This window comes from Ranitomeya imitator, chromosome 1 (assembly GCF_032444005.1).
Source record: "Ranitomeya imitator isolate aRanImi1 chromosome 1, aRanImi1.pri, whole genome shotgun sequence".
Lineage (NCBI taxonomy): Eukaryota > Metazoa > Chordata > Amphibia > Anura > Dendrobatidae > Ranitomeya > Ranitomeya imitator.
In genome coordinates, this window is record NC_091282.1 from 232630912 (window position 1) to 232658773 (window position 27862).

A 27862-nucleotide genomic window follows, 5' to 3' on the forward strand; every position below is an offset into this window, starting at 1 on the left:
CGATCAGTGATACCGGTACCGTACACACTGCACACGCGTCACCGCACACGGTTTAGCACAAAGTATCGCACGCTTACTCCGGCAGCCAGCGGGTTAACAAAATAACCAACGGACTAAAAATAGCGTTCAGACTTAAGAATGTCACTGAACGGGGAGGAGCCTGCGGCCTCACGTGGTCTCCCAAAATGTAATAACATAAGAAGCACGCACTTCCCTATTCTGAGCGACCAGATCAATCGAGCGCGCAGCCACGGATTGTCAGCGGGTGAGCAGCGCACGGATTCTCCGCGCTCGGCTTCTTCTGCCTTCAGAGACGACTCTCCGAGCGCTGGAGGTTCCATTTTTTTTCTTTATCAGTAAACTCTCCCTGAGGAGGGATGGGGGCCGTGAGGGGTCAGAAAGGTGCGCGGGAGTGCTGCGCGGAGCGCTGACAGAAGTGAGAGACGCGAGAAGCTGGAGCCGAGCGGGAAGTGACAGGAGTCCCTCCCCTGCCCCGCGTGCACCGACGCCCCCCGCAACCTGACAGCACTTTCTCCGCAAGTCACTTTGACAGGTGCCGCTCTCCCGCCCGCACTTTTCCCGACAGGACTGGAGTTGGACCCGGAGTTTGTGTCTCCCCTCAGGTGAGCCGCGCGGACTTGGTGCCGGGATGGGGCGCATTAACCCTGCGCTCGCCACGCTCCGCCTGGTTACTCATCAGTGTGCGGGTGGCTCCGGCAGTGAGGAATGAGTCACTCCGCGGCTGCTGCTGGTACGTATCTGGGTGGATGCGGGGCTCTGCTGCTGGGGTGAGGACCCCATAACTATCCGGTCACTCCTCGTAGTTTGTGTGGGCTTTCATGTAGAGACTGCACAGGGCACTTGCTCTCTCTTGCTCCCTGGTATCAGCCAATGGTGCGGCTGTGCCTGGTCCGTACCTCTTGATTTGGGTGACACCTCTGTCCTGGTGATGTACCACACTGCTGATAGCTCCTGCCTCGCGGGGGATGACCATCAATTTCCCGGATTAACCCATAACCCCCCCCCCCCGTACCGTTTGTTCTTGGTCTTCACCCCCCCCCCCCCCCCCCCTCCTTCAGTGTTTTACTTTCTCATCCCCCGAATTTTAATGAATAATCCAGGAATGATGTCACCATGAACCGTATCTGTGACCCCCTCCAACCCACAGGCTTCTTACATAACATTGGCCCCATCTACCAGGACCGTATGCCAACAAATTCGGCTTGGACTTTTCCATTCTGTAACACTGAGTCACGCCAGGCACCCCTGTGACTGTCATCTGTCAGGAGGGCAGTCTGTATCTCTGGCACCCCTGTGACTGTCTCATCTGTCAGGAGGGCAGTCTGTAGCTCTGGCACCCCTGTGACTGTCTCATCTGTCAGGAGGGCAGTCTGTAGCCCCTTCACCCCAGCGACTGTCTCATCTGTCAGGAGGGCAGTCTGTAGCTCTGGCACCCCTGTGACTGTCTCATCTGTCAGGAGGGCAGTCTGTAGCCCCTGCACCCCAGTGACTGTCTCATCTGTCAGGAGGGCAGTCTGTAGCCCCTTCACCCCAGCGACTGTCTCATCTGTCAGGAGGGCAGTCTGTATCTCTGGCACCCCTGTGACTGTCTCATCTGTCAGGAGAGCAGTCTGTAGCTCTGGCACCCCTGTGACTGTCTCATCTGTCAGGAGGGCAGTCTGTAGCTCTGTCACCCCAGTGACTGTCTCATCTGTCAGGAGGGCAGTCTGTAGCTCTGGCACCCCTGTGACTGTCATCTGTCAGGAGGGCAGTCTGTAGCTCTGTCACCCCTGTGACTGTCTCATCTGTCAGGAGGGCAGTCTGTATCTCTGGCACCCCTGTGACTGTCTCATCTGTCAGGAGAGCAGTCTGTAGCCCCTGCACCCCTGTGACTGTCTCATCTGTCAGGAGGGCAGTCTGTATCTCTGGCACCCCTGTGACTGTCTCATCTGTCAGGAGAGCAGTCTGTAGCTCTGGCACCCCTGTGACTGTCTCATCTGTCAGGAGGGCAGTCTGTATCTCTGGCACCCCTGTGACTGTCTCATCTGTCAGGAGGGCAGTCTGTATCTCTGGCACCCCTGTGACTGTCTCATCTGTCAGGAGGGCAGTCTGTAGCCCCTGCACCCCAGTGACTGTCTCATCTGTCAGGAGGGCAGTCTGTAGCTCCTGCACCCCTGTGACTGTCTCATCTGTCAGGAGGGCAGTCTGTATCTCTGGCACCCCTGTGACTGTCTCATCTGTCAGGAGAGCAGTCTGTAGCCCCTGCACCCCAGTGACTGTCTCATCTGTCAGGAGGGCAGTCTGTATCTCTGGCACCCCTGTGACTGTCTCATCTGTCAGGAGGGCAGTCTGTAGCCCCTGCACCCCAGTGACTGTCTCATCTGTCAGGAGGGCAGTCTGTAGCTCCTGCACCCCTGTGACTGTCTCATCTGTCAGGAGGGCAGTCTGTATCTCTGGCACCCCTGTGACTGTCTCATCTGTCAGGAGGGCAGTCTGTAGCCCCTGCACCCCAGTGACTGTCTCATCTGTCAGGAGGGCAGTCTGTATCTCTGTCACCCCTGTGACTGTCTCATCTGTCAGGAGGGCAGTCTGTATCTCTGGCACCCCTGTGACTGTCTCATCTGTCAGGAGGGCAGTCTGTAGCCCCTGCACCCCAGTGACTGTCTCATCTGTCAGGAGGGCAGTCTGTAGCTCCTGCACCCCTGTGACTGTCTCATCTGTCAGGAGGGCAGTCTGTAGCCCCTGCACCCCAGTGACTGTCTCATCTGTCAGGAGGGCAGTCTGTAGCCCCTGCACCCCAGTGACTGTCTCATCTGTCAGGAGGGCAGTCTGTAGCTCTGGCACCCCTGTGACTGTCTCATCTGTCAGGAGGGCAGTCTGTATCTCTGGCACCCCTGTGACTGTCTCATCTGTCAGGAGAGCAGTCTGTAGCCCCTGCACCCCAGTGACTGTCTCATCTGTCAGGAGGGCAGTCTGTATCTCTGGCACCCCTGTGACTGTCTCATCTGTCAGGAGGGCAGTCTGTATCTCTGGCACCCCTGTGACTGTCTCATCTGTCAGGAGGGCAGTCTGTATCTCTGGCACCCCTGTGACTGTCTCATCTGTCAGGAGGGCAGTCTGTAGCCCCTGCACCCCAGTGACTGTCTCATCTGTCAGGAGGGCAGTCTGTAGCCCCTGCACCCCAGTGACTGTCTCATCTGTCAGGAGGGCAGTCTGTAGCTCTGGCACCCCTGTGACTGTCATCTGTCAGGAGGGCAGTCTGTAGCTCTGGCACCCCTGTGACTGTCTCATCTGTCAGGAGGGCAGTCTGTATCTCTGGCACCCCTGTGACTGTCTCATCTGTCAGGAGAGCAGTCTGTAGCCCCTGCACCCCAGTGACTGTCTCATCTGTCAGGAGGGCAGTCTGTATCTCTGGCACCCCTGTGACTGTCTCATCTGTCAGGAGGGCAGTCTGTATCTCTGGCACCCCTGTGACTGTCTCATCTGTCAGGAGGGCAGTCTGTATCTCTGGCACCCCTGTGACTGTCTCATCTGTCAGGAGGGCAGTCTGTAGCCCCTGCACCCCAGTGACTGTCTCATCTGTCAGGAGGGCAGTCTGTAGCTCCTGCACCCCTGTGACTGTCTCATCTGTCAGGAGGGCAGTCTGTATCTCTGGCACCCCTGTGACTGTCTCATCTGTCAGGAGGGCAGTCTGTAGCCCCTGCACCCCAGTGACTGTCTCATCTGTCAGGAGGGCAGTCTGTAGCCCCTGCACCCCAGTGACTGTCTCATCTGTCAGGAGGGCAGTCTGTAGCTCTGGCACCCCTGTGACTGTCTCATCTGTCAGGAGGGCAGTCTGTAGCTCTGGCACCCCTGTGACTGTCTCATCTGTCAGGAGGGCAGTCTGTAGCCCCTGCACCCCAGTGACTGTCATCAGTCAGGAGGGCAGTCTGTAGCTCTGGCACCCCTGTGACTGTCATCTGTCAGGAGGGCAGTCTGTATCTCTGGCACCCCTGTGACTGTCTCATCTGTCAGGAGAGCAGTCTGTAGCCCCTGCACCCCTGTGACTGTCTCATCTGTCAGGAGGGCAGTCTGTATCTCTGGCACCCCTGTGACTGTCTCATCTGTCAGGAGAGCAGTCTGTAGCCCCTGCACCCCAGTGACTGTCTCATCTGTCAGGAGGGCAGTCTGTATCTCTGGCACCCCTGTGACTGTCTCATCTGTCAGGAGGGCAGTCTGTATCTCTGGCACCCCTGTGACTGTCTCATCTGTCAGGAGGGCAGTCTGTAGCCCCTGCACCCCAGTGACTGTCTCATCTGTCAGGAGGGCAGTCTGTAGCTCCTGCACCCCTGTGACTGTCTCATCTGTCAGGAGGGCAGTCTGTAGCCCCTGCACCCCAGTGACTGTCTCATCTGTCAGGAGGGCAGTCTGTAGCCCCTGCACCCCAGTGACTGTCTCATCTGTCAGGAGGGCAGTCTGTAGCTCTGGCACCCCTGTGACTGTCATCTGTCAGGAGGGCAGTCTGTAGCTCTGGCACCCCTGTGACTGTCTCATCTGTCAGGAGGGCAGTCTGTAGCTCTGGCACCCCTGTGACTGTCTCATCTGTCAGGAGGGCAGTCTGTATCTCTGGCACCCCTGTGACTGTCTCATCTGTCAGGAGAGCAGTCTGTAGCTCTGGCACCCCTGTGACTGTCTCATCTGTCAGGAGGGCAGTCTGTATCTCTGGCACCCCTGTGACTGTCTCATCTGTCAGGAGGGCAGTCTGTAGCTCTGGCACCCCTGTGACTGTCTCATCTGTCAGGAGGGCAGTCTGTAGCTCTGGCACCCCTGTGACTGTCTCATCTGTCAGGAGGGCAGTCTGTATCTCTGGCACCCCTGTGACTGTCTCATCTGTCAGGAGGGCAGTCTGTAGCTCTGGCACCCCTGTGACTGTCTCATCTGTCAGGAGGGCAGTCTGTATCTCTGGCACCCCTGTGACTGTCTCATCTGTCAGGAGGGCAGTCTGTAGCCCCTGCACCCCTGTGACTGTCTCATCTGTCAGGAGGGCAGTCTGTAGCCCCTGCACCCCTGTGACTGTCTCATCTGTCAGGAGGGCAGTCTGTAGCCCCTGCACCCCTGTGACTGTCTCATCTGTCAGGAGGGCAGTCTGTAGCTCTGGCACCCCTGTGACTGTCTCATCTGTCAGGAGGGCAGTCTGTAGCTCTGGCACCCCTGTGACTGTCTCATCTGTCAGGAGGGCAGTCTGTAGCCCCTGCACCCCAGCGACTGTCTCATCTGTCAGGAGGGCAGTCTGTAGCTCTGTCACCCCAGTGACTGTCTCATCTGTCAGGAGGGCAGTCTGTAGCTCTGTCACCCCTGTGACTGTCTCATCTGTCAGGAGGGCAGTCTGTAGCTCTGGCACCCCTGTGACTGTCTCATCTGTCAGGAGGGCAGTCTGTAGCCCCTGCACCCCTGTGACTGTCTCATCTGTCAGGAGGGCAGTCTGTAGCTCTGTCACCCCAGTGACTGTCTCATCTGTCAGGAGGGCAGTCTGTAGCTCTGTCACCCCTGTGACTGTCTCATCTGTCAGGAGGGCAGTCTGTAGCTCTGGCACCCCTGTGACTGTCTCATCTGTCAGGAGGGCAGTCTGTAGCTCTGGCACCCCTGTGACTGTCTCATCTGTCAGGAGGGCAGTCTGTAGCCCCTGCACCCCAGCGACTGTCTCATCTGTCAGGAGGGCAGTCTGTAGCTCTGTCACCCCAGTGACTGTCTCATCTGTCAGGAGGGCAGTCTGTAGCTCTGTCACCCCTGTGACTGTCTCATCTGTCAGGAGGGCAGTCTGTAGCTCTGGCACCCCTGTGACTGTCTCATCTGTCAGGAGGGCAGTCTGTAGCCCCTGCACCCCTGTGACTGTCTCATCTGTCAGGAGGGCAGTCTGTAGCTCTGTCACCCCAGTGACTGTCTCATCTGTCAGGAGGGCAGTCTGTAGCTCTGGCACCCCTGTGACTGTCTCATCTGTCAGGAGGGCAGTCTGTATCTCTGGCACCCCTGTGACTGTCTCATCTGTCAGGAGGGCAGTCTGTAGCTCTGGCACCCCTGTGACTGTCTCATCTGTCAGGAGGGCAGTCTGTAGCTCTGTCACCCCAGTGACTGTCTCATCTGTCAGGAGGGCAGTCTGTAGCTCTGTCACCCCTGTGACTGTCTCATCTGTCAGGAGGGCAGTCTGTAGCTCTGTCACCCCAGTGACTGTCTCATCTGTCAGGAGGGCAGTCTGTAGCTCTGTCACCCCTGTGACTGTCTCATCTGTCAGGAGGGCAGTCTGTAGCTCTGGCACCCCTGTGACTGTCTCATCTGTCAGGAGGGCAGTCTGTAGCCCCTGCACCCCTGTGACTGTCTCATCTGTCAGGAGGGCAGTCTGTAGCTCTGTCACCCCAGTGACTGTCTCATCTGTCAGGAGGGCAGTCTGTAGCTCTGTCACCCCTGTGACTGTCTCATCTGTCAGGAGGGCAGTCTGTAGCTCTGGCACCCCTGTGACTGTCTCATCTGTCAGGAGGGCAGTCTGTAGCCCCTGCACCCCTGTGACTGTCTCATCTGTCAGGAGGGCAGTCTGTAGCTCTGGCACCCCAGCGACTGTCTCATCTGTCAGGAGGGCAGTCTGTAGCCCCTGCACTCCTGTGACTGTCTCATGGACCTGGGAAGACCACTGCAGTTTTTAGGTTTGGCATCCAAATCCTTTTGAACCATTGTATCTTGCTCCTTACCCTGATTACTCTGCTATAAACCAGTTTTGAGAAAAATAAGTTCCCAGAAACATTTGCATATCATTGTGAAGTGGTGTCTTTCATCTGGTTTACACTGGATTGAGATGGGGATCCTCATTTGGTCCGGAGGCATGTGGGGCTTCTTCATGTATGTATGATGGGGGAGGGGCAATAAATCCAATTGCAAAAACGTAAGCTAATAGGCTATATGGCAATGCAGATTCCTTGAGACTAGGTGAGTTCTTGGGAGCCTGGTTGCATGTGATACTGTGTGGTTGTTGGGACACGTGCGGATACATGTGCTGCTGGGATGATGCACTCTTGGCTGGAGGGCTGTGGGTCCGGTCTCTGGACCGTTCACTGTTCAGCCTTTGTATACCTGTGGTATGACCATTTAATACCATGACCCACTCAGGAAGCCGGGAAGATGCTCATGAAAATGCATTCTGTCAAAGTGTGAAGCAAATTTGAATTGTTTTTCACTTGGTAACAGAAATCACACTTATCTATGTGTTAATTTGAATTAGTGGCTGAAAATAGTAGCGGTGATATAACCGTAGTTGACTTTAGCAGCTGCCTCTCCAAGTCATCGCCTTCACATTTTTTGTGTCTATTCTATGTATTACCATGAACCAAATGCAGTGAAACTTCTGTAGGACAACCACACTGAACTGCACTGAAAAGTGATCTTCCAAGTCAGGGGTGTCAAACTCAAATACAGAGGGTCAAAATTAAGTTAGAAAAAGTCATGGGCCAACCTTAATATTTATTAAAACAATGTCTACAATGTAGGAAGGTTTTCCTTATCAAATCTAAAATGAACCATATGGAAACAAGCTTAAAGGGATTGTTGAACCAAAAAAGTACATTTTTAATTTAATATATCTTAAGAGTTAGATCACATGAGTAGAGCATTGGGTGTTTCTTCGCCAGCAGGGGCATGCCTAGAAGTCTTGGGGCCCCATAGCAGAAGTTCTAATTGCACTCCCTCTCAAAAAAAAAAAAAAAAAAAAAAATGTAATATTTGTTGCGGTCTGCTTTTACAAAGTAATTTTCGACCTATTTAAGCCCTTAGATTGTCCTTTCATTGCCTCTTAAAGTATGGTGTCAACAAAAGTGCCCTCCAAACACGTATGATACCTGTACAGTGAATTCCACCACAGTATGCTCTTTACGTATTGTATGAGGACATTATTGTACCCTCCTTAACCTCCCAGCAAAGTATGGTGATCTCCACATAGCCCTTTACACAGTATTATGGGCTCCACATAGTCCTCCGTACAGTATAATGGGCCCCACATAGCCCGCTATACAGTATAATGGGCACCATCTACTATATAATTGTCTTAAGGGTCACTTTCGTCTTTCTGTCTGTCCCGGATATTCATTGGACGCGGCCTCTGTCTGTCATGGAATCCAAGTCGCTGATTGGTCGTGGCAAAACGCCCACGACCATTGCCATGACTAATCAGCGACAGGCGCAGTCCGGAGGCAACATGGCCACTCCTTCCACGCAGTCAGCGCCCGCTCCACACTCCCCTCCAGTCAGCGCTCACACAGGGTTAATGGCAGCGCTAATGGACCGCGTTATGTTGCGGTGTAACGCACTCCATTAACACTGCTATTAACCTTGTGTGACCAACTTTTTTACTATTGATGCTGCCTATGCAGCATCAATAGTAAAAAGATCTAATGTTAAAAATAATAAAAAAATAAAAAATCATCATACTTGCCTTTCCCGCTCCTCGTGACGCTCCGGTGACCGCTCCATGCATTTCGATCTGGCGAGATGATGTAGCGGTCTCGCGAGACCGCAATGCACTCTTGAGACCGGAGTGCACGACGAGCGTCGGTAAACGCTTCCTCGATCCAGGGGCCAGCGGCAGGTGAGTATATAACTATTATTTATTTTAATTCTTTTTTTTTAACAGGGATATGATGCCCACATTGCTATATACTACGCGGGCTGTGCAATGTACTACGCGGACATGCATATTCTAGAATACCCGATGCATTAGAATCGGGCCACCATCTAGTGTATATAATATTTTATATTTTCACCTTTCTTCATTCCCCCGCTGTTCCAGTCTCCATGGGTTGTTTTTGAAGTTCTAAACTGCTTGGCACAATGGGCACGAAACAGCAGTCATTGTTTGCGCCGCGCTGCACCGTCAGATGCAGAAGCAGATTGATGAGGGAGGGAGTGGACGGCTCCCTCTTCCATCATTGCTTCCATGTGTATCTTCATAAGGGTGCCCATACAGTTGAAAGTGCAATGCAAGTCGATGGAAGAGGGTGGGTGTCGGTGCTGGTGTTGCCGGACAAATATAATCATCCTTGGACCAGATTTGTCCCACGGCAAGAGTTTGACATGTACAGCATGTTCTAAGTGTAGCGAGCCTCTTAATAAATTTGGCACATCTTTGACTGTACCTTGCATCATAAGCTAAAATCTAGATATCAAACTTAATGTACACTAATTGGCCAAAATTGGCACTGTTAAGTTTGTGCAATTTGAACAAGTGTCGAGAGCTAGGAAAAATGGTTTGGAGACCTTGATACATCGCTTCCTCCAATATCTGTATCTTGGCATTGTGCTGATACCCTGTGCTCCCCACGTACAGTATGTGTCCTGAAGCATCTGGACCTCCAATTAAGTCTTCTTGATCTGCTTTTGAATAGAAGATGTCATGACACCGGACTTTTGTTTACACTCCATGAAGACTAAAGGTACCTTCACACTAAGCGACGCTGCAGCGATACCGACAACGATGTCGATCGCTGCAGCGTCGCTGTTTGGTCGCTGGAGAGCTGTCACACAGACAGCTCTCCAGCGACCAGCGATGCCAAGGTCCCCGGTAACCAGGGTAAACATCGGGTTACTAAGCGCAGGGCCGCGCTTAGTAACCCGATGTTTACCCTGGTTACCATCGTAAAAGTAAAAAAAAAAAAAAAAAAACTACATACTTGCCTTCAGCTGTCTGTCCCCGGCGCTCTGCTTCCCGCACTGACTGTGAGCACAGCGGCCGGAAAGCAGAGCGGTGACTTCACCGCTCTGCTTTCCGGTTGACCGGCGCTGACACAGGATGCAGGAGGAGTGCAGATAAGCACAGCGTCGGGGACAGACAGCGGAAGGTAAGTATGTAGTGTGTTTTTTTTTTTTTTTTTTTTATTTTTTTTACTTTTAGGATGGTAACCAGGGTAAACATCGGGTTACTAAGCGCGGCCCTGCGCTTAGTAACCCGATGTTTACCCTGGTTACCAGTGAAGACATCGCTGAATCGGTGTCACACAAGCCGATTCAGCGATGTCTGCGGGAGGTCCAGCGACGAAATAAAGTTCTGGCCTTCTAGCTCCGACCAACGACATCACAGCTGGATCCTGATCGCTGCTGCGTGTCAAACTGAACGATATCGCTAGCCAGGACGCTGCAACGTCACGGATCGTTATCGTTGTTTAGTGTGAAGGTACCTTATGAGAAAGATGCACAATTTCATGCTTTGTCAATGGTGCTTTAGGTCTCATTCAGATGCCAATGATGTGGCCCCATTTTAGCATCTGTAAAAGCCAGACCCACCATAGTTCAAATAAAGCAAGCATTAACATTGACCATATTTAGATTCTAAGATTAGTTTATGGCCGCATTACATTTTGCAGTTTTGCTTACTACTTTTAAATCCAGCTTATTAAAAGCCAAAATATACAGTGTATGAAATCTGCAGTATGAAAGTGACCTAAGTTCAAATGTTTAAGAAGTTATGAAATATTTTAAAAACTGCCTTGGGCTATGTGCACACGTTGCAGAAATGTCCGCAGCGTTTCCGCAACTCCTTTCTGCAGGTAAAACGCATGCGTAATTCACATGCGTTTTTCCCGCAAAACACAAGTGTTTTGCAAGTGTTTTTAGCTTGCAGAATGCTTGCGTTTTCCAAGCGATTTGAAGCATAGTGCTTGACAAGTGTGACCAACTTTTTACCATGCAGCATCATTAGTAAAAGATAGAATGTTAAAAATAATTAAAAAAAATATGGTTATTCTCACCTTCCAATGGCCCCCGATCTCCTCAGCGGCGCTCCCCTTACATAGCTCCATTTAATGTGTAGTGGCCACTGCTGAGAACTTGGCTCCTATTCTCTTTATGCTTATTGTGTGAAAAGCATTATTTTTATTTCTTTTTTTTTTTAAAACCTCAGTGAGGAGAAACACGAGAGAATTGTCATGCTGCAGGCCAATATGTGGGAGGGGAAAGAACAGAGTTTGTGAAATTGTTACAAGTTTCATTCCTTTTGCTGCTAATATACTATGCGTTTTTTTTTTTTTGTTTTTTTTTCAGTCCAAAATACCTACCAGAAAATCTGCAGCAAGCGGTGCCTGTAAAAAAAAAAAAAAAAAAAAAAAAAAGCCAACAAACTGAGGCCTTTATCACGTCCGTGCTGCACATGCGTGTTATCTGTTTTTTTTTTGTTTTGTTTTTTTTTTTTACAGATGCAACACATGCCTATGATAGTCTATGGTGCTATTCACATGTCTGGTTTTTTTCCGTATCCTTGATGAAAAGGGGCCAATATAAATTAATGGGTCGGTGAAAAACAAATGTGTGCTGCCATCTTTAACATTGTAAAGTATATGAGAAACTTAGTAATTTATCAAAATAATAACTGGCACACGAGTCGAACACTGAAATTGGAATCATTTTAATGAAGCGATATGCACTTTATTTTTCACTCAAGGAGTCTTTCAAAACCTCTCCAGTGGGGGGAGAAAACCTTAAGGCCGGAATCACACTACCGTAGAATATGGACAACTGCTATGCGATAAAACATCATATAGCACTCGGCCCAGTGTTACTTTATGGGGCAGTTCCCATCTGCGATTTTCTCCCGCTGAATCGACATGCGAGAACAATCACAGTGTGCTGTGATTGTCACTGACACTCGGCCGAGTGTCGGCTCACTGGCACCCTTATAAGTCTATGGGTGAAAGTGACACAACGCACATCATTCGGAAATTATCAGAGTGCAGTGCGATATACACAAACGCTGGCAGCGGAGGAGATGAAGAAATTAATTTCTCCGCCTCCTCTGCAGCTGTGCTTTGATCCTCTCTGTGCGAGAGGCTCAGAGCACAGATGCATGGCTCCCGCTCGCAGCACGGTAGCGTGACTCTCTCGGCTCCCGACGGTAGCGTGACTCTCTCGGCTCCTGCTCGCAGCAGAGCAGGAGCTGAGGGTCAATAGCATCTCACATCCAATGCTCACATCGATGTCGTACGCTATGTGACTTCAGCCAAAAAACTATGTCCTATGACATGTCTTTCTCCCACCTGCTCTCCCTTTCTCTGCTTCTTCTCACTGCTGGAGACATATCTCCCAACCCTGGACCCCCACAGCTCATACCTCCCATTACTACCCCCTCCTATCGCTCCCTATCTAATATGAACTACTACAATCTTTTCAAAACCCGTGCCCCTGACGCTCACCCCCCTGCTCCCTCTCTCTGGCGCACTCTGGAATGCCCGCTCAATCTGCAGTAAGCTTCATGTGATTCACAACCTTTCTCTCGCAATCTTGCCTTCCTCAGCCTCACAGAATCATGGCTAACACCCTCTGACACCGCCTCCCCTACTGAGCTGTGTTACGGAGGCCTCCACTTCACCCACACCCCTCGCCCCGGCAACAGACATGGTGGAGGAGTGGGTCTTCTTCTTTCTTCAAACTGCACCTTTAACACAATCCCACCTCTTCCCTCCCTTTTCCTCCCCTCTTTTGAAGTCCACTCTGTCCGCATCTACTCTCCCTCCAAGTGGCCGTCATATACCGACCTCCAGGCCCGGCCACTGCCTTTATTGACCAATTCTCCACCTGGCTTCTTCACTTTCTCTCTGCTGACATTCCCACCATCATCATGGGTAACTTCAACATACCCACTGATACCCTTCAGTCAACAGCCTCCAAACTTCTGTCCTTTACTTCATCCTTTGGACTTACTCAGTTTTCCGCCGCAGCCACCCACACAGACGGACATACGCTAGACCTCGTCTTCACCCGTCTCTGCTCTCTATCTAACTTTACCACCTCCCCTCTCCCTCTATCCGACCACCATCTGCTCACCTGCTCATCCCTGTCCTCCTCAACGGTCACCCATGTCCCGCAACATGCGCACCCCTGCAGAAACCTTGCACACCTAGACACCCACACACTCTGACTCCATCCTACCACTGGCATCCATATCCTCACTCCATGACACAGACAGTGCCTCTGCTTTCTACAATGCCACTCTTGCATCAGCTATTGACACGGTTGCCCCTCTCGTCTATGGCAGAGTGCGACGTATCAATGGACAACCTTGGCACAATAACACCACTAAAAAGCTCCGGCAAGTGTCCAGGGTTGCAGAGCGGCGTTGGAAGAAGACACGCTCGCAAGATGTTTTCACTGTATTCAAACAAGCAACACTCGCTTTTAAATCTGCTCTCACCTCTGCTAATCAGGCCTACTTCACAACCCTCGTATTTTCCCTATCCTACAACTCCAAACCGTTATTCAAAACCTTTAACTCCCTCCTCCGCCCCCACTGCCCCCTCCAGCCTCCCTCATCTCTGCTGAGGACTTTGCACACACTTTAAAAATAAGATCGACCAGACAAGGCAAGTCTTCATTGTTCAACCACCACAACCCCTTTGTATACCAGACCAATGCCCAAACCCCATAACCTCCCTATCCAACATCACTGAAGGGGGACTTAATTGTCTCCTCTCCAAACCGCACCTCACCACCTGTGCGCTCGATCCCATCCCACCTCCTCCCCAACCTCAACACCACTCTTATCCCATCCCTAACCCACTTCTTCAACCTATCACTAACTTCTGGCACCTTCCCGTCTGCTTTCAAACATGCCACAATCACACCTATCCTTTAAAAAGCCAACCTTCGATCCAACTGCTATGTCCAGCTATCGCCCAATATCGCTGCTCCCATTCATTTCCAAACTCCTGGAGCAGCACGTCCACGCTGAACTTTCCTTCCACCTCTCATCTGACTTGCTCTTTGACAATCTACAATCTGGTTTCCGCCCCCATCACTCAACTGAGACAGCCCTGACCAAAATCACTAATGACCTACTTACCGCCAAAGCTAACGGACAATACTCTGTACTCTTCCTTCTAGATTTGTCCTCTGCTTTCGACACATTTGACCACTGCCTCCTACTACAGATTCTCTCCTCCTTTGGCATCAAAGACCTCGCCCTATCCTGGATCTCCTCGTACCTTTCCAACCGCACATTCAGCGTCTCCCACTCCCATACTACCTCCTCATCCCACTCTCTCTGTTGGAGTCCCCCAACGCTCTGTTCTAGGACCCCTACTCTTCTCAATCTATACACTTGGCCTGGGACAACTCATAAAGTCCCATGGATTCCAGTACCACCTCTATGCTGATGACACTCAGATCTACCTCTCTGGCCCAGACGTCACCGCTCTGCTGTCCAGAATCCCAGAGTGTCTATCAATCATATCCTCCTTCTCCTCTCGCTTCCTCAAACTCAATGTGGACAAATCTGAACTCATCATCTTTCCTCCATCCCATAGATCTTCCTTACCTGACCTATCTATCGCAATCAACGACCTCATGCTTTCCCCCGTACCGGAAGTCCGCTGCCTCGGATTAACCTTTGACTCTGCCCTGTCCTTCAAACCGCACATCCAAGCTCTGTCCACCTCCTGTCGCCTCCAGCTGAAAAATATCTCCAGAATCCGTCCTTTCCTCAACCGTCAATCTACTAAAATGCTTGTGCATGCCCTCATCATCTCCCGCCTTGACTACTGCAACATCCTTTTCTCCAGTCACCTTCCACGACAGCGGTACTGGAGGATGTCTCCCCGCCCTAATGGGGGACAGGAAACACAAAGAGGTTAAATACCCTCCCCTTCCTGCCATCTCCAGTGTTTTTCCTGTCCCCTATTGGGGCATGAAGAGGTCGTGCGGTAGTGCTGCCGTGGCCGGCGATCGGAGCACTCAGGTCTTACCTAGCCGGGCAGCCTGGGTCGGGATGTGTCTCCTCCCTGCGGCGCTGCTCCCGTCTCCCCACATGGTGCGGACTCGGGACCCTTTCTCCGCTCCTCCCGCGCTCCTTCGGGAGTAAAGCGGAGCGGTGTGGTGCGGCCTGGGTCCCCGCGCGGCTCCCCGGCATTTCCTCCTCTCCTCATGGCCGGAAACAGTGGACGCGCGAACCGGAAGTACCCGAACTTCCGGTTCTCGGCATGTGCGTTCCAGCGGTGGAACGCACGCGCGTCGGACTGCAGTTTCTGTTGGCGGCATAGCGGTCTTTCCCCTACGCCTGGGACCGGGAGGAGGAGCACAACATGGGACGCAACTTCCACGGTATTTAACCCTGGTAGTCACCTCCAGGTAAGGCCCATTGTCTGACTGACTGGACTACAGTGCTGACTGACCATGGAGGGTGACAGATCTATCTCTGCTTCTGCCGAGCCCTGCGTCCTCCCTCCTACTGTGAGTAGTGGGTTAAGGTCCCTTTATCCCTGTATTCCTTAGGGTGCCATATACTTAGTCCCCTTCTCTCTCTTTTTTAGGGAGACAAGGCCTCTGCCCCTAGGAAGGACAGATCTTCCAAGACAAAAACGGAAGATCGTAAATGTGGTGTTTGTGCATCAAAACTACCTTCTTCTTACAAGAAGAGACTATGCCAGCCCTGCACCGATGAAATAATTCGCTCAGAACAGCCATCCTTGTTTGAGAGCATTAAATCCCTCATTAAACAGGAAGTGCAATCCTCGGTATCGGCCCTTTCCCAGTCTGTTACCTCCGCCACCTCCTCCTAAAAAAAGGAAGACGGCGGCGGTTACTTCTGATTCAGATTCTGGTGAAGTTCATTCCTCCGGCTCGGAGGATTTGTGGGAGAATGAGGGCTCCACTTCCACCCCCAGAGAGGAGAGTAAAAAATATTATTTTTCCTCAGAGGACATACAGGAGTTAATCAGTATGGTCAGGGGGACAATGGGTGTTGAGGAGGAGGAGGAGAAGCCATCGGTGCAGGATGAGATGTTCGGTGGGTTGAAACCTAAAAAATTAAAAGGGTTCCCTATACATGAGAATGTACAGTCTCATCCTTCATGAATGGGAATCACCTGAAAAAGGTCTTTCTGTTCCCTCTGAACTTAAAAATCGTTTTTCTCTCGATGGAGATGTCTCTCTGTGGGATACCCCTAAGGTAGACGTGCAGGTCTCTAGAGTGTCAAAAAAGACAACCCTCCCTTTCGAGGATTCTTCCCAACTCAGAGACCCTATGGACCGCAAAATGGAGAGTTTACTAAGAAGATCGTGGGAGACTTCTACCAATCTCCTTAAAACAAACATTGCGTCCACCTGCGTGGCTAGATCCCTATTTCGTTGGCTCCGCACGCTGGAAGACCACCTTACCCAGGGAACATCTAGGGAAATAATCTTAGATTCTCTCCCGCTTCTCCAGAAAGCTACGGGCTTCCTGGCCGATGCTTCGGCAGAGTCCGTAAGAGTGGCTGCCAAATCAGCAGTTCTCTCTAACTCAGCCAGAAGAGCTCTATGGCTCAAGTCTTGGAGTGGGGATATAACGTCCAAAACAAAACTATGTGCCATTCCCTTTCAGGGCCGCTATCTGTTCGGGCAGGCCCTGGATGATATTGTGAATAAAGCAACGGACAAAAAGAAAGCGCTTCCGGAACAGAGAAATCCGAAGAAACGTTTTTTTCGTCCCTCAAAAGAGCAACCCTTCCAACGGGAATTCAAAGGGAAAGGCAAATCAGGACGCTGGAGCTATCCTAAAGGGGGGAAAGGTAGGAACATCCTGGTTCCCCAGTCCCAGCAGACCCCAGAAAAGCAGTGACTACGCCCAGGGCGTTGGGGGGCGTCTCTCGAACTTTATCAACCAGCGGAGGTCCATTTCGTCGAACCAGTGGGTACTCGACACTATTCAGAATGGACTAAAATTAGAGTTCGAGAGCCCTCCCCCTCATCACATGAGGATAACCTCATTACAGAGTCTCAGCCCTCAGGGCGCATTCCTTTCCGGCCTACAGAACTTACTCCAGGAAGGAGTAATTTCCCCAGTACCTCAGCAAGAAATTGGCAGAGGACACTATTCCCATCTGTTTCTGATCAAGAAGCCTTCGGGGAAGCACCGAATAATAATCAACTTGAAACCCCTGAATCAAGTAATAACCTACAGGAGGTTCAAGATGGAGTCGGTCAAGACAGCGATCCCTCTGATAGGACAGGACTGGCCGATGGCTACAGTAGATCTGAGGGACGCTTATTACCACGTCCCAATCCATCCAGAATTCCGGAAGTTCCTAAGATTTGCAATATCTCAGGATCGGGAGATAGTACACTATCAGTTCAACTCCCTTCCCTTCGGAATTGTCTCAGCACCCAGAGTCTTTACAAAAATCATGACAGAAGCCATTATATTCATCCGTCTTCAGGGGATCTGCATAGTACCCTATCTAGACGATCTTCTCATTGTCGCTCCCTCAGTCTCCCGCCTCAGTGCCGACTTAACAAGGTCTCTAGAAATCCTAAAATCATTGGGTTGGATCCCAAATCTAGAAAAATCGGACCTTCATCCCTCCAGGAGGAAGAAGTTCCTAGGAGTCCTTCTGGACTCGGAGGCGAGGAGATCCTTTCTGCCCAGAGAACGTCAACTCGATCTGGTACAGAAGATAACGGCATTCAGAACCCTGAAGGCTCCTACTCTACGACAATCCATGTCTGTGCTGGGATCTCTAACATCTTGTATCCAGATGGTACCTTGAGCACAAGCCCACACGAGAATCCTCCAAACCCATGTCCTATCATCCTGGGACGGTCAGCAGAGTTCTCTCTCCAAGAGAGTTTGCCTTCCCAATCATGTCAAGGCATCCCTGGCATGGTGGCTACGGGTTCGAAACCTCCAAGAGGGGGTCAGTTGGGATCAGATCCCACTAAAGACACTAACATCGGATGCCAGTCAAAGGGGATGGGGAGCTATAGTCGAGGGAACCCATTTCCAGGGCACCTGGGGCCCAGACATGAGAGCAAGCTCTTCAAACTTCAGAGAACTGAAAGCAGTAGAAGAAGCATTAAGAGCTGCATCCTCCCTTGTTCAAGGACACCATGTCAGAATATATTCCGACAACATGACCACGGTAGCATACCTTCGTCATCAAGGAGGCACAAGATTCAGGAAACTAAAGACCTTAGCCTCAAACATTTTTTTTCTGGGCAGAGAGACACGTTCTCTCTATCTCAGCAATTCACCTGAAGGGGTCAGCCAATACCCAGGCAGATTTCTTGAGCAGAAGGGATGTGCATCCAGGAGAATGGTGTCTGGACCAGGAGGTCTTTCTCTCCCTGATTTCCAGATGGGGGATCCCAGAGGTGGACCTTTTTGCCAACAGAAGCTGCGAACTTATTTCTCCTTAAATATGACAGACCAAGCACTGGGCATGGATGCGTTCTCTCACCCATGGAGGTTCGACCTTGTTTATGCATTCCCTCCGATCCCATTAATATCGAAAACTCTACAGAAGATCCGATCGGAACGAGTTACGGCGATTTTGATAGCGCCAACATGGCCAGGGAGGAGTTGGTACAGCGCCCTGTTAGACATGGCCCAGGAAGGTCCAGTGTGTCTACCTCAGAAGGAAAATCTTCTTCGTCAGGGTCCATTGCTGCATCCAAACCTTCACAGATTGAATCTTTCAGCATGGCTTCTGAGGCCGAGATACTAAAGGCAAGAGGTCTCTCAGATGGAGTAATTCATACTCTCCAGAACAGTAGAAAACCCATAACAAATGCCATTTATGCCAAAATCTGGAAGAGGTTTTCATCGTGGTATCTTCCAGAAATTCCTGATCCATTTCATCCAAATATTGCCAAAATTCTGGACTTCTTGCAAAAGGGTCTAGAGTTGGGTCTTAAGCCTAACACCTTAAAGGTACAAATTTCAGCACTTAGCTCCTATTTCGATCAGGATCTAGCCAAACATCGGTGGATCAGGCGCTTTGTTACTTCAGCAACTAGAATCCGTCCCAGAGTTCTCAACAATACTCCTCCTTGGGACCTTAATCTGGTCCTTAAGAGTCTAACTCAAGATCCTTTTGAGCCTTTATCTCATTTCATTAAAGGTTCTTACCCTAAAAACGGTCTTTTTAGTGGCTATTACCTCGGCCAGACGGATAGAACTGCATGCCCTATCCATACAAGAGCCTTACTTCAGGGTAACATCTGATAGTATAATCCTGCGTCTAGATCCTACCTTCCTACCTAAAGTAACATCAGACTTTCATAGAGGTCAGGACATAGTGTTGCCCTCGTTCTACCCAGATCCTTCTAATGTGAAGGAAGAGTCCTTCCACACTCTGGATGTCCGCAGAGTGGTGTTACATTATCTTTCACAAACAGAGAGTTGGAGGATTGACCAAAATCTCTTCATTCAACTCTCCGGGAAGAACAAAGGCAGAAAGGCTACGAAAAATACTATCGCCAACTGGATTAAACAAGCCATATCTCTGGCATACTCATCCCAGAATCTACCACCTCCTCCATCACTGAAGGCCCATTCTACACGGTCGGTGTCAACATCATGGGCAGAGAGGGGTGACGCTTCTACGGAGCAGATTTGCAGAGCTGCCACCTGGTCATCAGTACATACGTTCACCAGGCACTACAGGCTTGATTTCAACCGGGATTTAACTTTCGGCAGAACAGTTCTGCAGGCGGTTGTCCCCCCCCTAGAAATTTTTTGTTGGTACTACTCCAGTACCGCTGTCGTGGAAGGTGACTGGAGAAAATAGAATTATTCTTACCGTTAATTCGGTTTCTAGGAACCTTCCACGACAGCACTAATTTCCCTCCCTATCTGATGATTTTATTGGATGATTCCTGCACTTAAGTGGTAACTATACATACTACTGTGTCCAGAAAAAACACTGGAGATGGCAGGAAGGGGAGGGTATTTAACCTCTTTGTGTTTCCTGTCCCCCATTAGGGCGGGGAGACATCCTCCAGTACCGCTGTCGTGGAAGGTTCCTAGAAACCGAATTAACGGTAAGAATAATTCTATTTTCGCTACTCCTCCGCCCCCCCCCCCCCTCCCTCTGCAAATCTCTTCACTGGCTCCCATTCCCTCAGCGTATCCAGTTCAAATGACTAATACTGACCTACAAAGCCATCCATAACCTGTCTTCTCCATATATCTCTGAACTAATCTCCTGATATCTTCCCTCCCGTAATCTCCGGTCCTCCCAACCCAAGACCTCCTTCTCTCCTCCACACTTATTCGCTCCTCATCCAACCGCCTCCAATACTTCTCCCGAATATCCCCCATCCTCTGGAATTCTCTGCCCCAGCACGTCCGACTATCAACCACATTCGCATCCTTCAGATGGAACCTGAAAACCCATCTCTTCAGGAAAGGCTACAGCCTGCACTGACCCCGCTGCCTCCTCATCACTATCGGAGATACCGCCTCACCAACACCGGAGCTCCTGCAACCCTCAACCTACTGTCTCCTTCCCCATAATCCCTGTAGAATGTAAGCCCGCAAGGGCAGGGTCCTCGCCCATCTGTATCAGTCTGTCATTGTTAGTTTGTTTACTGTAAGTGATATCTGTAACTTGTATGTAACCCCTTCTCACTTACAGCACCATGGAATCAATGGTGCTATATAAATAAAAAATAATAATAATAATAATAATAATAATAATAAAATAGGAAATTGGATTTCCCATAGGAATGACTTGGAAGAGGGTTTTTGAGATGGGTTTTTGGATATTATTGGCTCTGCTGCGGCCCAGGAATATAGAACGCCATTGCTATGTATTGGCAGCTTTAGGCCGTGTCCCCCATATTGCTGTGCTCTTACTGTGGGCTCCCAGGTTAACGGTTGGTGAGAGGGCTGGCATCGGAAGTGTGTTCACACCCCATGTCATCTGTGGGATCCTGCTTCGTGGCCTCCTCTTGAAATCATGAACATACACTTGCTTGTTTTTTTTCTGGGTCTCTGCAGCGCTGCTTGTATTACTCCTCTCTTTAGAGCTGTAACTCTGGTATTTACTGCCTTTATCTGAACTATCTACTGGTGGCATTCCATTCCAGCCATTTACTGTATCATATATTTTTATTGAGTGTTTTTTTTCCACCTTCTTCCTTGTAGGGCGGTGTTGATGCCAGTGCCCACTATCTGTCTGAGTAGCTCAGAAGTGACTTTCTGTTAAGTAAAAAGAGGAAAGAAAGTAACATGCAGGAAGCTGTCTGAAGTGGGGGAACAGAGCATCAAAGTGAAGTTGTAGAGAAGCTCCCGCTGGCTGACCTCTCCCTGCAGCTGCTTCAGCGCAGAAATAAGAGACATGACGTTAGGTGTGGCATAGCATTTCCTTTCTGGTACGTATGGTAAGACATTGCCTGGCAGAGCAGGCCTGCAGATCCTGATAAGATGGGAGTATGTGCGGTGGCGATTAGTCAGCCTTTTCTGCTGGTACATGAGATTAGATAAATTTGTTAATTAATAGAACTATAACCGCTTTCCAAATGATCTGTACAGTTATTTGTATGGTAGCACATACCATATACTCTTATGAGGGAACCTCGTGCATACCATAGACCTCGCAGCTGGGGAACATGTCGCAGCTTTACTTTTCTGGGTGTGTTAGATCCAATCTGCAGATCTGTAGAACAAGTATTTTCACCTCGTCTACAGAACTTCTAATGAGATGTGCGCTAAGAGCATGCTTGCTCTATAAGGGGAATTTGAGATGTCCACACATGTCAGATTTTACATAGATTTCAGCATGGAATCCATGTCATGAATTCCATGCATGTGAATGGGCTGTCTGCAACTCTGTTCACATGCTTTGTAATGTGGCCAAGAAGTAAGTGGAGTGGTGATGCCACATGGACACTTCTGCTCCAATGACACAGGGGGTCCTAGCTATTGGACCTCCCCGCGATCATACTTGCCTTGTGGATAGATGATTAAATGCATTTAGTACCTAAATCTCTTTAAATGTGTGTAAAATGGCAGCATATGTTCTGCTTAAAGATGATATTCTCTTCAGCTATCCCCTCCTGTCACAGGTCCCAGAATATCCGGAGCTCTGTGTGAAGGAGGCTGTCCTTGCCTCAATAGCTAAAGACAGGCCCCTTCTCTGTCTAAACCTCACTGGAATGAGTCAGGATTAGCCCGATCATGCACCACACTGGCCATGTGCCTAAGGAGATGCCCAAGTTGTATGTAGAGCTGCGTATTCTGAGCATTTTCCCACAAAAAATAGTCTTAATATTCTTACAAGATGGGTTTTCCATAGAAAATCTTGAGAAATTCTAGACAGGTTGAAGAAAAACTGTCTTCATTGTAATACAAAATGACTGGGGATTGTCTGGTGCCAAAGTCTGAGGCTATGTGCACACGTTGCGGATTAGGCTTAGGAACTTCTGGTGCGGATCCTGCCTCTCCTGGCAGAAAACGCACCTGTGGTTCTGCAGCGTTTTTTGTGCGTTTTTGCTGCGGTTTTCTTGCAGATTTGCTGCGGTTTTTACTCCTGCAGTTTTCTATAGTGGAATGGGTACAAAAACGCTGCAGATTCACAAAAACGAAGTGACATGCTACTTCTTTTAAACCGCACCGTTTCCGCAGCGGATTTTCCCGCAAAGTGTGCACAGCATTTTTTGTTTCTCATTGATTTACATTGTACTGTAAGTCAATTGCGGATCTGCAGCGTTTCTGCACTGCAAAAAACACTTTGGATCCGCAGAGAATCCGCAACGTGTGCACTTACCCTAAAGTGTAAGTGCTGAAGAAGAGACATGGTAACGCTTCTCCTAAAGACTGTGTGCCAACTCTTACATGCCAATTTTAGTGAAGGGTCATATTGACCATGAAATAACAATTGTGGGTTAATCTATAAGGCTACGTTCACATTTGCGTTGTGCGATGTTGCTTCGGAGACGCAACGCAAGCAAAAACGCACGCTAAAACGCAGCGTTTTGCGACGCATGCATCCTTTTTGCCGAATTTTGGGCGCAAAAAAAAATGCAACTTGCTGCGTCCTCTGCACCCTACGCTTGCGGCAAAAAAAATGCATGCGTCGCAAAACGCAGCACAACGCATGTCCATGCGCCCCCATGTTAAATATAGGGACGCATGCGTCGCCGCGGTTGCGCCCCACGCAACGCAAATGTGAACGTAGCTTAAAACACCTCTGTCCCTCCTTTAAATAATTTCCCTGCTCAGTCTGACGTTTTCAGCACGGATTTGGACGTGCCACAAATGGCAAATCTGTGCTTACTTCTCCTTTAAAGAAGTTCGCCACCTTTTTGGGGGATTTTTTTTCTTCTTTTTTTCTACCCTTAATGCCCTTAATGCCCTTAATCTGGTAGACTGGGACAATATCCTCAGAAATGAGAATACAGATAATAAATGGGAAATGTTTAAGAACATCCTAAATAGGCAGTGTAAGCGGTTTATACCTTGTGGGAATAAAAGGACTAGAAATAGGAAAAACCCAATGTGGCTAAACAAAGAAGTAAGACAGGCAATTAACAGTAAAAAGAAAGCATTTGCACTACTAAAGCAGGATGGCACCATTGAAGCTCTAAAAAACTATAGGGAGAAAAATACTTTATCTAAAAAACTAATTAAAGCTGCCAAAAAGGAAACAGAGAAGCACATTGCTAAGGAGAGTAAAACTAATCCCAAACTGTTCTTCAACTATATCAATAGTAAAAGAATAAAAACTGAAAATGTAGGCCCCTTAAAAAATAGTGAGGAAAGAATGGTTGTAGATGACGAGGAAAAAGCTAACATATTAAACACCTTCTTCTCCACGGTATTCACGGTGGAAAATGAAATGCTAGGTGAAATCCCAAGAAACAATGAAAACCCTATATTAAGGGTCACCAATCTAACCCAAGAAGAGGTGCGAAACCGGCTAAATAAGATTAAAATAGATAAATCTCCGGGTCCGGATGGCATACACCCACGAGTACTAAGAGAACTAAGTAATGTAATAGATAAACCATTATTTCTTATTTTTAGTGACTCTATAGCGACAGGGTCTGTTCCGCAGGACTGGCGCATAGCAAATGTGGTGCCAATATTCAAAAAGGGCTCTAAAAGTGAACCTGGAAATTATAGGCCAGTAAGTCTAACCTCTATTGTTGGTAAAATATTTGAAGGGTTTCTGAGGGATGTTATTCTGGATTATCTCAATGAGAATAACTGTTTAACTCCATATCAGCATGGGTTTATGAGAAATCGCTCCTGTCAAACCAATCTAATCAGTTTTTATGAAGAGGTAAGCTATAGACTGGACCACGGTGAGTCATTGGACGTGGTATATCTCGATTTTTCCAAAGCGTTTGATACCGTGCCGCACAAGAGGTTGGTACACAAAATGAGAATGCTTGGTCTGGGGGAAAATGTGTGTAAATGGGTTAGTAACTGGCTTAGTGATAGAAAGCAGAGGGTGGTTATAAATGGTATAGTCTCTAACTGGGTCGCTGTGACCAGTGGGGTACCGCAGGGGTCAGTATTGGGACCTGTTCTCTTCAACATATTCATTAATGATCTGGTAGAAGGTTTACACAGTAAAATATCGATATTTGCAGATGATACAAAACTATGTAAAGCAGTTAATACAAGAGAAGATAGTATTCTGCTACAGATGGATCTGGATAAGTTGGAAACTTGGGCTGAAAGGTGGCAGATGAGGTTTAACAATGATAAATGTAAGGTTATACACATGGGAAGAGGGAATCAATATTACCATTACACACTGAACGGGAAACCACTGGGTAAATCTGACAGGGAGAAGGACTTGGGGATCCTAGTTAATGATAAACTTACCTGGAGCAGCCAGTGCCAGGCAGCAGCTGCCAAGGCAAACAGGATCATGGGGTGCATTAAAAGAGGTCTGGATACACATGATGAGAGCATTATACTGCCTCTGTACAAATCCCTAGTTAGACCGCACATGGAGTACTGTGTCCAGTTTTGGGCACCGGTGCTCAGGAAGGATATAATGGAACTAGAGAGAGTACAAAGGAGGGCAACAAAATTAATAAAGGGGATGGGAGAACTACAATACCCAGATAGATTAGCGAAATTAGGATTATTTAGTCTAGAAAAAAGACGACTGAGGGGCGATCTAATAACCATGTATAAGTATATAAGGGGACAATACAAATATCTCGCTGAGGATCTGTTTATACCAAGGAAGGTGACGGGCACAAGGGGGCATTCTTTGCGTCTGGAGGAGAGAAGGTTTTTCCACCAACATAGAAGAGGATTCTTTACTGTTAGGGCAGTGAGAATCTGGAATTGCTTGCCTGAGGAGGTGGTGATGGCGAACTCAGTCGAGGGGTTCAAGAGAGGCCTGGATGTCTTCCTGGAGCAGAACAATATTGTATCATACAATTATTAGGTTCTGTAGAAGGACGTAGATCTGGGGATTTATTATGATGGAATATAGGCTGAACTGGATGGACAAATGTCTTTTTTCGGCCTTACTAACTATGTTACTATGTTACTTGATTGGGTTGTCCACTATTCGGGAACGCCCTTCTCAATTCCTGTTTCCCTCTTGTAAAATAACACCTACTCGCCTCAATATTCAGCAGTGTCGGCACTGGCTCTTATTGGGAGCGAGTGACATTGCGTCTTGCGAACCCTACGGCCAATGCCACGCCATCCCCGGGAGAGCCAGTGCTGACACCACTTGCACAGCACCATAGGTGATAGAGGTGTTGTTGTTTTTGTTACTATGGTGGAAGCATAACGATTGTCAAAGTAGTGGACGAACCCTTTAAATACATGTAATTGGGGCTAAAAATATTTTTTTTGCAGTTTTGTTACTTAACCCCTTTACCCCCAAGGGTGGTTTGCACGTTAATGACCGGGCCAATTTTTACAATTCTGACCACTGTCCCTTTATGAGGTTATAACTCTGGAACGCTTCAATGGATCCTGGTGATTCTGACATTGTTTTCTCATGACATATTGTACTTCATGACAATGGTAAAAATTATTTGATAGTACCTGCGTTTATTTGTGAAAAAAAACGGAAATTTGGCGAAAATTATGAAAATTTCGCAATTTTCCAACTTTGAATTTTTATGCAATTAAATCAGAGATATGTCACACAAAATACTTAATAAGTAACATTTCCCACATGTCTACTTTACATCAGCACAATTTTGGAACCAAAATTTTTTTTGTTAGGGAGTTATAAGGGTTAAAAGTTGACCAGCAATTTCTCATTTCTACAACACCATTTTATTTTAGGGACCACATCTCATTTGAAGTCATTTTGAGGGGTCTATATGATAGAAAATACCCAAGTGTGACACCATTCTAAAAACTACACCCCTCAAGGTGCTCAAAACCATATTCAAGAAGTTTATTAACCCTTCTGGTGCTTCACAGGAATTTTTTGAATGTTTAAATAAAAATGAACATTTAACTTTTTTTCACAAAAAATTTAATTCAGCTCCAATTTGTTTTATTTTACCAAGGGTAACAGGAGAAAATAGACCCCAAACATTGTTGTACAATTTGTCTTGAGCACGACAATACCCCACATGTGGGGGTAAACCACTGTTTGGGCGCATGGGAGAGCTCGGAAGGGAAGGAGCGCCGTTTGACTTTTCAATGCAAAATTGACAGGAATTGAGATGGGACGCCATGTTGCGTTTGGAGAGCCACTGATGTGCCTAAACATTGAAACCCCCCACAAGTGACACCATTTTGGAAAGTAGACCCCTTAAGGAACTTATCTAGATGTGTGGTGAGCACTTTGACCCACCAAGTGCTTCACAGAAGTTTATAATGCAGAGCCGTAAAAATAAAAAAAAAAATTTTTCCCACAAAAATTATTTTTTTTAGCCCCCAGTTTTGTATTTTCCCGAGGGTAAGAGGAGAAATTTGACCCCAAAATTTGTTGCCCAATTTGTCCTGAGTACGCTGATACCCCATATGTTGGGGGGAACCACCGTTTGGGCGCATGGGAGGGCTCGGAAGGGAAGGAGTGCCATTTGGAATGCAGACTTAGATGGAATGGTCTGCAGGCGTCACATTGCGTTTGCAGAACCCCTAATGTACCTAAACAGTAGAAATCCCCCACAAGTGACCCCATATTGGAAACTAGACCCCCATGGAACTTATCTAGATGTGTAGTGAGAACTTTGAACCCCCAAGTGTTTCACTACAGTTTATAACGCAGAGCCGTGAAAATAAAAAAATCTTTTTTTTTCCCACAAATTATTTTTTAGCCCCCAGTTTTGTATTTTCCCAAGGGTAACAGGAGAAATTGGACCCCAAAAGTTGTTGTCCTATTTGTCCTGAGTACGCTGATACCCCATATGTTGGGGTAAACCCCTGTTTGGGCACACGGGAGAGCTCGGAAGGGAAGGAGCACTGTTTTACTTTTTCAACGCAGAATTGGCTGGAATTGAGATCGGACGCCATGTCGCGTTTGGAGAGCCCCTGATGTGCCTAAACAGTGGAAACCCCCCAATTATAACTGAAACCCTAATCCAAACACACCCCTAACCCTAATCCCAACAGTAACCCTAACCACACCTCTAACCCTGACACACACCTAACCCTAATCCCAACCCTATTCCCAACTGTAAATGTAATCTAAACCCTAACCGTAACTTTAGCCCCAACCCTAACTGTAGCCTTAACCCTAGCCCCAACCCTAACTTTAGCCCCAACCCTAACTGTAGCCTTAACCCTAGCCCTAGCCCAAACCCTAACCCTAGCCCTAACCCTAACCCTAATAGAAAAATGGAAATAAATACATTTTTTAATTTTTCCCTAACTAAGGGGGTGATGAAGGGGGGTTTGATTTACTTTTATAGCGGGTTTTTTAGCGGATTTTTATGATTGGCAGCCGTCACACACTGAAAGACACTTTTTATTGCAAAAAAATATTTTTTGCGTTACCACATTTTGAGAGCTATAATTTTTCCATATTTTGGTCCACAGTCATGTGAGGTTTTGTTTTTTGCGTGACGAGTTGACGTTTTTATTGGTAACATTTTCGGGCACGTTACATTTTTTGCGAGGCAGAATGACCAAAAACCAGCTATTCATGAATTTCTTTTG

General features: G+C 48.4%; 1 protein-coding gene across 6 annotated transcripts in view; it reads left to right on the forward strand.

Annotated features, from left to right (window-relative positions):
* Positions 1–229: 229 nt before the first annotated feature.
* TAOK3 (TAO kinase 3) overlaps positions 230–27862 on the forward strand; it is a 308043-nt gene continuing 280410 nt past the window's right edge. For 2 of the 6 annotated variants that reach the window (XM_069754530.1, XM_069754547.1), the window contains exon 1: positions 230–623. The gene's annotated coding sequence lies outside the window, so the exon portion shown is untranslated. Of the gene's footprint in view, positions 624–21001; positions 21136–27862 lie in introns of those variants that run through there. The other 4 variants (XM_069754542.1, XM_069754553.1, XM_069754558.1 and 1 more) reach the window with 3 other exon arrangements.